Raw genomic sequence first — 12826 nt, forward strand, 5'->3', positions numbered from 1 at the left:
TGGATTGAAATAACGACAAAAGAATAAAGAGAGAAAGAATGAGAGAGAAACTGACTCTGCCAAGGTAATTTCTCAGATAGCATTATTATTATTATTTTTTAGAAGTAATAATTGTAATATTACTATTTTTAAAAATATATTTACCAGTAGCATAGTCAAGGGTGTTATTTACATACACAATAATAGTGCATGCAGCAGTTCTTTGGTTGTATGATGGATGTTTACATAGTCTTATTTATACTAATGTAAACAAACTCCTCAGGGAATTTTTAAAAACCCAATAAAAGTTTCTCAAATGCAACTGTTTTCACTGGGATCATTATATAATCAAAACACCTGTCACCTCTACCTGAAAGAAAGCAGAACAGTTCTACCACAAGCATGGAATAGTCTGCATACATGAGATAGACAATGCATGCAATTTTCAAAGGAAAGTTTTAATGGGTGCTGAATGTGACAGTAATACCTTTTTCCTCAAGCTAATTCATGTTTTTTGTTGGAACATCCCCTGCTCACACAAAAGATGTGAAGATCTGGAATTGATCATATTTTGGAGTGGAAAAAGTACTCTAAAGAGTAATGCGGGGGGGGAGTACTGATTTAACTTACTTACTTTGTTTCTGAGAGAGAGAGACAGACAGACAGACAAACACCCTGTCCCCCCGTAAGTAGAATTTCACACTAGAGATGGTATTGTTCTCCCCATATTAGATTGTAAACTCTTTTGGTTCTTTGTTAGTACAGTACCTAGCACAATGGGTTGAGGTCCATTACTAAGTCTCCTAGATATTGCAGTAATACAAATAATATTATAGGTGTAGAATTATGATTTATTGTACGAGTGTATTTTGCAATGTTTGGGGCACAGACTGAAAACACATGGCACAAGCAGAGTTATATGCTTGTTATTATGAAAGGCCAGCAAATAGAAGCACAACGTATTAAGTGAGCTATAGAGTGTTTTGCTGCTTGCATAAAAGTCGTGCACAGCCAGACTCACCCACATCAAATTTAGAAGGTCAGAGGCTGAAATCAGGCTCAGTTATATAAATCCCAAATAACTTGACTCTAGTGGAGTGAATTCAAGTTTATACCTAGTATAAGTGTAATCCGAATCTAGTTCATGGTAAAAGTGATCTCAAAATTGTTTTTATTTAAAATGCCCAAGGTTGAATACTGTGACATACACAGGGTAAAATCCAGACTAATGAGTAGCTGTATTACCCCTGCCCTCTAACCTGGGGTGCCTTCTACATCGCTTTCATGCTGTAGAGTCCAGTTTGGGCTGTTCACAAAAATCTCCAGCATGCAAGTTATTCCCAGCTACATCTGTGGTGCTGCAGGCAGCCAGCCCCAGCTTGGCTCTTAGTTATCCTGCAGAGTGACCCTAATATATTCCCAGTCATAGATTTCCCCCCAGAAATGTTTTCCCCCAGAAATGTATGTCTTGCATTGCCCAGCCCTCATCTAGATGATACAAAGTCATATAAAGTCTGTATTTAATAGAAATAACATGCACCTACCTTGTTACCACAAATGGCATTTTACAGATAACTTCAATTTAAACACCCATCATGAGATAAAACAAGTTTTTTTTAACTGCAAAGAAAGATTTTAAGTGAATAAAAGTAATGAGGCATAAAAGTCAGAAATGATTACAAGAAAAATAAAGATAAAACGCAGCTGGTGTCTAACTTAAACTATGTTAAGTACAAAAAAAGTTCTTCTCACCATGTGCTCCCACATCTTAGGCCAGGATCCCTTTTCCAGTTCAATGGCTGCTTCCTTTGTCCCTTCTGGTTCAGTAAATTGATGAATAGAGAGCGAGAGAAAGAGAGGAGTGATGCCTTGAGGTGTTTATCCGTCCTTTTTATAATGTCAGTCCCCCTCTTGGAAAACATTTCCAGCAGAGATTCTGGAGACAAAAAGTCTATGGAGAAGGATGTTCCCTACTGGTGTTCTTCACCTGTTTGAGGTTTCTTTGTTTACCATTCCTGCTTGATGACTCTGTTTACTGCTTAAAGGCAAATTAAGCAGAGCACACATTCCTTTGAGACTGATCTATTAGCCAATTTCTGCTGTGGTTTGGAACATGTATTAATAACATTATACAGGGAAATCTTATAACTCCACATACAATGTTGCCACACAAATTTTATCAGGAGAATATTGACCAGGAAATTATGACTTTTCACTTTCCAGATACCTCACAAAGTACACTGTCTACAAACATTATACAACAGTGTGTAGGATGTGGACACAGGCATATGTTCTGTCACAAATACCTTTACCAAATTTATTTTTGCGGTCAAGTTCATGCATTATGTCACTGGCCTAGCTAATTAGCATACGGCTTTTATTTTTGTGTTCATGTTGAATGTTTACTTGAGGGTTTGTGGTGGCTAAGTTCCAATGTACATCATCTGTGAATTAACACCAATGCTGTCTAGAGAGAGTGAGAGAGCAAGATAATGTGTCAATTTTTCTCTATGAATGTAACACAAATTTGTTGTAAGCAGAGAAGAAAGCGGCATTAATAATGAAAAACTAATAGGATAATAGATTTTAGTCCCAATGATATGTTATTACAGTACTTAATATTAAGACAATTAAACCACACTGTAAAAACAAAACAACAAAAACACTGTACAGGTAAGTACAGAACAATCTTAGACTCTATTATACAGAGTGAATAGAAATGCAATAATTTATTAACTTCTAACAGTAGATTAGTATTAGGGCTGAAATGTAAGAGACCTGTATACAATATACTATAGGCAATCACAGCACTCTTCAATTATACAGTTTGAAAAGGCCAAAGTTACTTTGTTCTCAAAGTTCAAAATAGTCCTAACTTACATATTTAAGAAAAGTGACTAACGTGAATAGCACCCCACTCTGCCAGGAACCTGCATTATGTATATACACATACCTCCATGCACTGTCTACTAAAAAAACCCTGACCACTCATCTGAGACTGGAAATTTTATATGAGCTTAAATTCTGTGATGAAAAATATGGTGCTTGGTATACAGATAAAGGAACTAAAGAACTTTAAATGCAGATAGGCACATATCTGCATATTTAACAATCTGACCCAAAACAATTATTTTTTTAAATTCCTAGGAGTAGAGGTGTTCACTTATATAATTCAAATGACAAATAATAATAAAAAAATTGTACAACTCCTAACTTTTTTCTAGATATTTCCTGTATAGAAAATTGTATTGTGTTCTCTGGATAAACTATTCAGTATAAATAATTTAGCTAACTATTATGTCCTACCAGACAAGGAACAAAATGGTCCATTGGCTCCGAGAGACACCTGAAGCTGACTTGGGCCCCTTGTCAATGTCTATATAGTGAGAAGTGAAATACATCTATTTTCCTGTTTGGACCTACATTGAGTCCTGAGACACATACAGTCTTCATCCCCCAATATCTATTACCAGTTCAAAAACAGGGTGAAAATTATGCCCACACCTATGTACTCTGCAGGTATAAATAGGCATAAACCCACTGCATTCAGAAAAGCTATCACCATTTACGCCATGAAAGAATATGGCTGCTATGAATTTGCAGCTACTTGAGTGACTGCCATGACTATGGCCACCATTTGCTCAAGCGAACTCTGAAGAGGGTTCACGATTTAGGAAGACTCATCTACATTGATTCTGAAGTCACCCATGACAGTATGACTAGCATCTCTAACACCATGGTGGACAGAAGCAGGAATCGGGTGGCTTGTGAAACATTGAAGACAGTGAGGGTGACTAGATGGTTCAAAGACAATTTAAAGTAGTAGATACTACTTAATTTCTATGCTCTATACTCCACTAATTTCAGCGGGGCTCTGTAAAAATGTAGTGGTCCACCCTATTCAAAACACAAGACCTAGGCCTTGGTGTTAACGTAATTGGTATTTATTTATTTTTTCCTTCTGCAGGACTAAAAAACAATGATACAGCACAAAACATTTTCTTGCAGCTTTTTAAAAAAAAAAAAGTTGATGCACTTATTGCTAATCAAAGTAGTATTTCCTCCTTATATTGACATCCAGCATCCCTTTGCTTATTAAAATTTCCCTAATATAGTTGGTTTCAATTTCAATTCAAACCTAGTTTTCCAAAGTTAATAATATATAGAATTTTTTTTAAAAAAAATATGGAAATGTTGTGCTGCTATAATAAACATTTATGGAAAGTTATATTTATTCTACAAAGACAGTACATATTTTATTCATCTCACAGGCAGTTAACATATTTGAACATGATTATTTTTTCTCCTTGATTTAAATTTGTCTATATTGTTTCTCAGTTGTTGCTCAATAGTGCTAACAGCCAGAATGTAGTCTAAGAATACTTATGAGTAAAGGGGACATGGATGACTTATTTAAAAGTTGAGGCCATTAATTGTCTCATCTGTAGTGTGTTAATAGGTGTATTTAGCTTATAAATAAAAACATCAAGCTTCCCAATACCTTCAGAAGTACACACGGAAATTATTGGAAGCAAGAAACTTGAACACTTTTTTATAACTACTATCAAGCTTCTATGTCTCTGTCTGTATGAAATTTCCGTAATGGGTTTCATAATGCTTTTTCCCAGCCATTTGACTGAATCTGTAGGATTGATAATGTAATCAAAAGGGAAATTGCCAGAGATGGAAGCCAGAAGCAATTTTCCCTTAATCTTCTTTGTTTCTTTCTTTTTGTACTATACCAGCAAGCATGGATGTAGTAGTAAGGTACCTTAGAGTGTACCTTTAGATTTTTATTTATGCAGGCTTATGTTTTAGTAATATAATTGCACTATTGTGTACTAAACACTCCCAACTTCAAAAGATTTGGCAGCTTAGTTCAGTTTGGAAAAGCATTCCAAATTTTGGATGCATTAAACACAGCTTACGCAGCCATTCAGATGTTATCACAGACCCCCTCAGCAATCCTCTAACAGATCACAGCCAAGGCCGGCTCCAGACCCCAGCGCGCCAAGTGCATGCTTGGGGCGGCATGCCGCGGGGGCCACTCTGCCAGCTGCCGGGAGTGTGGCAGGCAGCTCCGGTGGAGCTCCCGCAGGCATCTCTGCGGAGGGTCCGCCGGTCCCGTGGCTCCGGTGGAGCATCCGCAGGCACGCCTGCAGGAGGTCTCCTGGAGCCACGGGATCAGCAAGCGGCAGAACGCCCCCCGCGGTGTGCCGCCGTGCTTGGGGTGGCGAAATGGCTAGAGCCGGCCCTGATCACAGCTCTTACTACTCACATTAGGGGAAGCATCGATATCAGAATCTTCAGATGTTATGCTTATAAGAAGCACAGAGACACTGTGGGACTTTTCTTACCTATGGCAGCAGTAAGTCCTCCTTTTGGGGGGGAAGAGATAGCCTGCTTCCGCTTTCACTGCAGTTGCGATTTTACTCCAGAAGAAGGTCAAGTAGCCCTTTGTCTCTGTTCCTCTGCTAGTACCTCCTCTTCAGAGGGAATGCATGTATTTACTCTTGAGACAGTAGGCAAAAGGAGAGGAGAGGCCAGTTGCCCTGGTAAAACTCACTTGTTCTGGTATGATTCCTCTTATGATTCATTGCTACTGTATGCTTCACAGTAAAGATCCAGAAATAAGACATTGGGGCTCTGATATTTAGAACTGGCTATGTGGTGCCCAGCACAGGTTTTGTGGTGATGGTAGTGTTTTGGGGATAGGGTCTTTGCAAAAAGAGACTAAGCTTCTGAGCCCAAAAAAACAACTCAAAGCAGCCCTAAGTCTGTTCTACGTTGCACTGACTGCAGTGGCCCACAGAGCCCTTCTGTGGGCTGGGGAATCATCACTAGATCTGGTCAGGAATGTTTCAATGTAGTGGTTTCATCAAAATATACCAAGTATCATCAAGAACAAACATTTCTGTGTGAAAGGGTCTGTCTGAACTAAACTTTTGTCACAAAAGCAGCAAAGAGTCCTGTGGCACCTTATGGACTAACAGACTTACGTAAGTCTGTTAGTCTATAAGGTGCCACAGGACTCTTTGCTGCTTTTACAGATCCAGACTAACATGGCTACCCCTCTGATTTTTGTCACAAAGGTGTCTCAGATCCAGGATGGAATATCTATGAAAATGATAGGGAATTTGGAACATGGAATTGAACCTCAATCTCTCATACCCTCAGAGAGTGCCCTGACCACCGACCTATAGGGTTTGGAATGAGATTCTCCAAGTCTCTCCATAATTCCACTATGTATAAATAGTTATATATTCACTGGGTCAGCGAGACAGTAATTCTATAGCCCACTGATTAAGGCACTCACTTAGGATTCAGGAGACATGAGTTAAAGTCCCGGCTCCAAATTAAACAAAGCAGGTATTCATACCTGCTTCTCCCACATCCCCGGTGAGTGCCTTTCCTTGTTATTGTGGGGTAGGATCTTTCTCATGCACCCTTTTTTTAAAATGAGAATTGGGTGCTTCCCAATAGGAAATATTTTGAAATTTCAGAAAATATTCATGAGATGGGAAAATCATTTCCTGCCCAGATCTATTCTCCACAACACAATGACAACCTGGCTACACTCCACTTTTCCTCAGCTATGTCCCTTCACTGGGAGCTACAGGAGGGGTGGAGTGGAATAGAGAAGTGCAAAGGAAAAACCTAATATCACTGAGGATATGACCCCATGTATATTACCACTCATAATTGGTGTATTAGTACAATACTGCCAAGAAATAAATGAACCCCATACTTCAAATTCTGCTCTGCTCTCTTATTTATATACAAAGGATCCTGTCCTGAAATCCTGACTCAAACAATATTCCTGGGAAATTCAGTGAGTAAGAAACCACAACAGTGCAGGTGTCCAGCACAAAGCAGTGCACGCACAATGTGCTGACCCTCTGCCCAAGGCTAAATTGCATTCAATGAGAGTTTTCCTTGAGTAAGGACTACAAGATCAGATCCATAAATGCTTATATATGCTCACAGGCCAAAATTTTCAAAAGTGATGAGTGATTTGGGATGCCTAACAAGAGACAACTTAAACGTGCCTCTCAATCATTGTTCCAATTTTGGCCATACTAAATATTAAAAACTCAATGGGCAGGTATGTTTTGAAGAAACCATTTGGTTTTGGAGGAGTGGGTTTTTGTTTGTTTTTAACTGTAACTACAGTTGAGGAATGTTATCAGGTAGAACAATGGTACCATAAGCTCTACTTTTAAACACTTAAGTACATCCAACTTAAGTCCTACTCTTTTGAACAAAATAAGAAAAAGAATGAACTCATGTGGCTTAAATGCTTGGCTGTATCTGAGCCTATATGAATGTTAAATGTTTTACCGTGTTACTGTTCTGCAGTCTTTGCTCCCACTGACACCAATGAGTTGTGTAGCATGTTGATCAAGAAGTGTACTGAGAAATGAATATTTAGGACTAGAAGTATGCAGTTGGTGCACGACTCCGGAATTTGTGCCATCCATATTGGAGACTCCATGGCACTTTTTCTATCGATTTGCGAATGAAACTGTAATGTGTACTGGCTAAGTTAAACATAGCAGATGGTGCGGAAGGGCGGGAGAGAGAGAGAGAGAATGGCAGTATCAAATGTTTCAGTCCTAATTATAGCTTACGTACTATTGCCCAAAGCAAGGAGATTTGCAAACATCTAAAGCAAGTGGATAAGAAGAATCACATGAAAGGGAAGTTATGACTTTACAACATATAGTAGCAAGAATAGCTAATTGCTTTAGAGTCTATTTAGTCAAAATAAAACACAAAAAAGGAGATCAGTGTATTAAATAATAGCATTTGATAGAAATACACTGACAATAGTGGCATAAAACTGGAATCAGGTCTTTTGTTTTATATAAAAATAAGTCTTGTCTTCATATTTCCTGTGAGAAAGTCATTATTTTGTTTTAGTTTTCCTTATTACAAATGTTAAATTATAGCCTGTATATGGTACATGACAAAGATACCAAATCTAGGTTATCTAAGGCCTGTTCTACATTAGGAAATTAGGTCATATGCCTATACCCACACTCTTGAGCAACACAGTTGAGCCAACCTTACCCCCACTGTAGACAGTGCTAGATCAACAGACGGTGTCCTTTCGAGCTAATTACCAATTCTTGGGGAGGTGGAGTACCTACACTGATGGGAGAAGTCCTCCCGTTGGTGTAGGTAATATCTTCACTGAAGTGCTAGAGTTGTGCTGCTGCAATGTTTTAAGTGCAAACAAGCCCTTTGCATTTTTCTTTTAATGAAAATAGATCTTTACTAGCTCCTTGTTATGCAAAACCATATAACTTGCGATGTATGTATTCACTGAGACTATACTATGCAAAAATTAATGGCAGTCAAGTGTCTGTCATCTATTGCATACAAATTACCTGTGGGTTACTGGCTGTAGGAAAACATTTCTTCTTTGGCTTCAATTCCTTGTTTTCAGCTCCTGTGCTTTGTCTTTCCAGTGCATGTATTGAGGACTATTTGAAGAAGTATTGTTAGCTTCAGCATCCATAGAAGGAAGTCTGGAATGAAAACCCTGTAAACCAAGAGGGAGAGAAAATACCAAACAAACAAAATATATATTGAAATATGAATAGCTTCTAAGCTTACTGTTTGTTTCTGTTAGTGCCAACAATGTGTTAGGTGCTGTATAAAACACTGGACTCATTGCCACTGCTACCCCAAAGACTTGTTTAAACAAAAACAAAACAAACAGAACAAGAAATGAAAGGTAGGGGAAAAGCATACAAGCAAGTAAGATGGACTGGAAAGTGACTGGCCATGTTTTATGTACACAATAAGTCTATCCCCAATTACCTTGAAAGTTTGTCATTATCAGCTGGCTCATTTCTCAGAGCCAGCTATCCTGATGAAGCGGGCTACACTGCTGAATGATTTAAATTTATTCATTTAGAGAAATTACGGTTAAAAAGGATTGGACATAGGTGGGATGTTGTTATATTAAATAAAAATTGAAAGTTTGACCTTGCTGCTTTTTAGCTTTTCTTCTGTATGTTTTGACTCATAATCTCAAGTTTTCAATCCATTTAATTCAAGTTTAAGAGCCCTCTGTTCATCTATCCCTCTCGCTATGGGTTTAGATCCAACATTGGGGATAATAATCTTGTTCATATTTTCATTTTGATACAGTATATTGTGAAGTAGCTGGATTCACTAGCAGTGGAGAATGGATTATGATATGAGTAGGTGATGAGCTCATTAGTATACACTCTCACTTTGCAATCTTTGTTTTAACTTCTGGTTATGCAGCTGGGAGTGCTTCTGTTACTTTCTGTTTAATTTGTGTGATTTCCCATCGTTGTAGATGGTCTTGATTTTTTCCAGTGTTTAATCATTTTATCTTCCATCAAAAGTTGTCAATGTATTTTATAAACTGGCATGAATTAGTACTTCCATTGGCACAAAAGTGAGAAAGTTAAGCATTATCACTATCTCTATTTTATGAGTGCAGAACTCTCAAGTGACCTTCAAGATCAAACCGGTTTGCGCAAAACAAGTTTGTGTAAGAGTCAGAACTAGGTTTCCTGCCACGGGTCATGTACCTTAACTACAAGATCATTCTCTAGTGGTAGGGTTTTCTAACATCTCTTATTTTCCTAGATATCACTTTGAATATAAGAACGTACATACTGAGCCAAGACCAGTGGTCCCTCTAGACCAGTGTCTTCCAACAGTGGCCAATGCCAGGTGCTTCAGAGGGAACAAACAAAACAGGCAATTAACAAGTGTTCTATCCCCTATTGTCTACTCCCAGCTTCTGGCAATCAGAGAATCGAGACACCTAGAGCTTGGACTTACATTCCTGGATATCTTGGCTAATAGCCCCTGATGGATCCATCCTCCATGAACTTATCATTCTTTTTTTAAAAACCCATTATAATTTGGGCCTTCACAATGAGTTCCATAGGTTGCCTGTGAATTGAGTGGAGTATTTCCTTACATTTTAAACCTGCTCTCTATTAGTTTCATTGGGTGACCTCTTGTTCTGGTGTTATGTGAAGTTAGTTTCACATAACCTGCAAAGTTATGTGAAGTTAGAGTTATGTTATCTGTAAAATTAGTGTATATTTCATTGGATGACCCCTGGTTCTTGCGTTATCTATCCCTTTCCTAATAGTTCATAACATTGTTACATTTTTTTTACTGCTGCTGCACACTGATCAGATGTTTTCAGAGAATTATTCACAATGACTCCAATGCGTCTTTCCTTTTCAGATGCCATAACTTTATATGTGGAGTTTGGCAAACATTACCCTATGTGCATTACTTTGCATTTATCAGCACAGAACGTCATCTGTCATTGTCGCCCAGTCACCCAGTTTAGTAAGTTTGAAAGTCTCTGGTTTGTTTTTGTGACCTCTGATTCTATTCAGATATAACCTGAAAAGAGTAGTGTATTTTTTAAAAATAAGTTTGTAATGATACAATGAAGGGTTTTTAATGAACATATGGGAGCATAAGGAACGCGTGTTCTATTGAATATTCATTATTTGGAATTTGCTATTTCATCTGCACTATTTTGCATTTAAACCACATGGTAATGCATCTATTCTTTGACTTGATGACTCAAATTTATAAACAAAACCAGAGCCAGCAGTTCAGTTGGTCTTTGATTTGCTTAGGTATAGATGCATGCATATTAAATAAGGCAGCCTAGGAAACGTTAGAACATTTTAAGTCTTCTGTCTTCATTTGAACAGGAAAAAAAATGAATATTTGGCTATTTACATAAGACTCTAGATGTAAATATAATTGGGTTCCTTTCTGAGTTAAATAGAAAAATAATATATGCATTTAATGACAGATTATCTGGTATTATTGTGCAAAGTGGCCATGCACCACTGAAGATTTAATCATATGGTCTTAAAGGATATTTCCTGATTTGTTTTTTAAGTCAGAAGAATCTTGCTAGCACATCTAAATCACTAATAGATTTATAAGAGTAAAATGGGGTGCCTAAAATGCATCTGCAAAATCTGTGCATACACCCACTATATACACAGGTTACACAGTTTTATAAATGCAAGCCAGTTCTTGTATGCAGTTACCTACAAGTGTGTTGGGTGTATGCAGAATGGTTGTGTGCATATTTGAGAGTGACGTTTAGATGCCACATTGAATGTTAAGTGTCAGGGCCGCCCAGAGGGGAAGGCAAGAGAGGCAATTTGCCCCAGGCCTCGCAGGGGCCCCCATGAGAGTTTTTCGGGGCCCATGGAGAGGAGTCCTTCACTAGCTCCAGGGGCCCCGGAAAACTCTCTCGGGTCCCGGGGCCCCGGAGCTTCTTCCACTCCTGGCCTTGCACTCCAGGGCGGAAGAACCCCAAGCCGGTGAATTAACGCTGAAGGGGGACCCGCTGCCAAAATGAAGCCGGATCTTCGGCGGTAATTCAGCAGCAGGGAGCCTTTCCGTTCCGGGACCCTCCACCGAAGTGCCCCGAAGACCCGGCTGTGCTTCGGCGGCGGGTCCTGCTTCGTCAGTAATTTGGCGGCGGGGGGCCCCTGCCGTGAGTCTTCGGGGCACTTCGGTGGTGGGTCCCAGAAAGGAAGGACCCCTCCACCACCAAATTAGCGCTGAAGCCGGGCCTCCTGCTGCCGAAGACCCCAGGCCCCTGGAATCCTCTGGGCGGCCCTGTTAAGTGCTGCACTGGTTTTATGGAATTTGCAAGCTGTGAAGAGTCTCTATTCACCTTAAGGCGATACTAACTCTGAAGTCCAATGAAGGTAACTTTAAATATTAACTGTTAACTATTTCATTACTGATCAAGGATGCACAGGAAATTGGAGGAATGATCTCATTATGAAGATCTGCATTATCTACTCCACGTAACATTGCAAGTAGTTTGGTTTATGGGCTCATCTCAAATATATCCTTATTTTTCTCTTCCCATACCCATCCCATTTTAACCTTTGATGAAATGAAATAGCATGCTGGTGCCTCCCAAGACCCATGTGGGACTCAGCATTGTCCATTGGCCAGAGCAGATGACTATAGTAGTTGGCCACTGAAAAATCCATGTAAGCTTTAATACTACCACTGTTGTGTGGAAATCTAAACCTTTGGTGAACACTCACTCCTTTGACTCTAGCCATGCCACCAGTACGATAAGGCTTCTGGGTGATTTGTTTATAATTAAATAAATAGTAAAGCAACTTAGTTCTTGTTAGCTTTGGTGGCAAAGGTTTACGTGGCTGTAATATTTTTTGACTGAAGACAGGATAGAGGTAGATACTTTTTTAAATGTAAATATAACTAAATCACTACTGAAAGCTTTCAAGGTTTGATTTGTATGAACTCCAGAAGCTTGCAGGCTCTATATTTCAAAACAGAGCATGCTTCAGTGAAGAAACCCAGGTTTGTTTTTTTTCCTGTGGTTGAATCACATTTTGAGCCCACAAGTAAGATTTTTATGTGATAGGTTTGCATGTAACTTTGTGCAGTTATCACAACCAGATGCAGAAAAAGAGAACATTAGAAAATACCAGCCATGGCAGCTAGCAGGCTCCTAGGTCTTTGCTCCTGACTTCTAAAAACAGCTGAAGGGCAGCCAGCACATCAGGCACCCAGTTCTACCTTCTGTTCTTTTAACTGGTGGGAAGGAAGAAATCAGCAAGTAGAGAACCTAGGCACTATTTTTCCAGGATGGGAGACCACATACACAATATGGAACTCCCTCTAAGAAAAACAACATCACTTCTGAGCACATTGAATACTCAGTCACTAAGGCCTGGTCTACACTACTGTTAGTTTGAATCAAAGCAGCTTATGTCGACCTCGCTGTGGATGCTTAAATTTCACTCCCCCTGACCTAAGTGCC

Source organism: Gopherus flavomarginatus, chromosome 2 (assembly GCF_025201925.1).
Source record: "Gopherus flavomarginatus isolate rGopFla2 chromosome 2, rGopFla2.mat.asm, whole genome shotgun sequence".
Taxonomy (NCBI): Eukaryota; Metazoa; Chordata; order Testudines; family Testudinidae; genus Gopherus; species Gopherus flavomarginatus.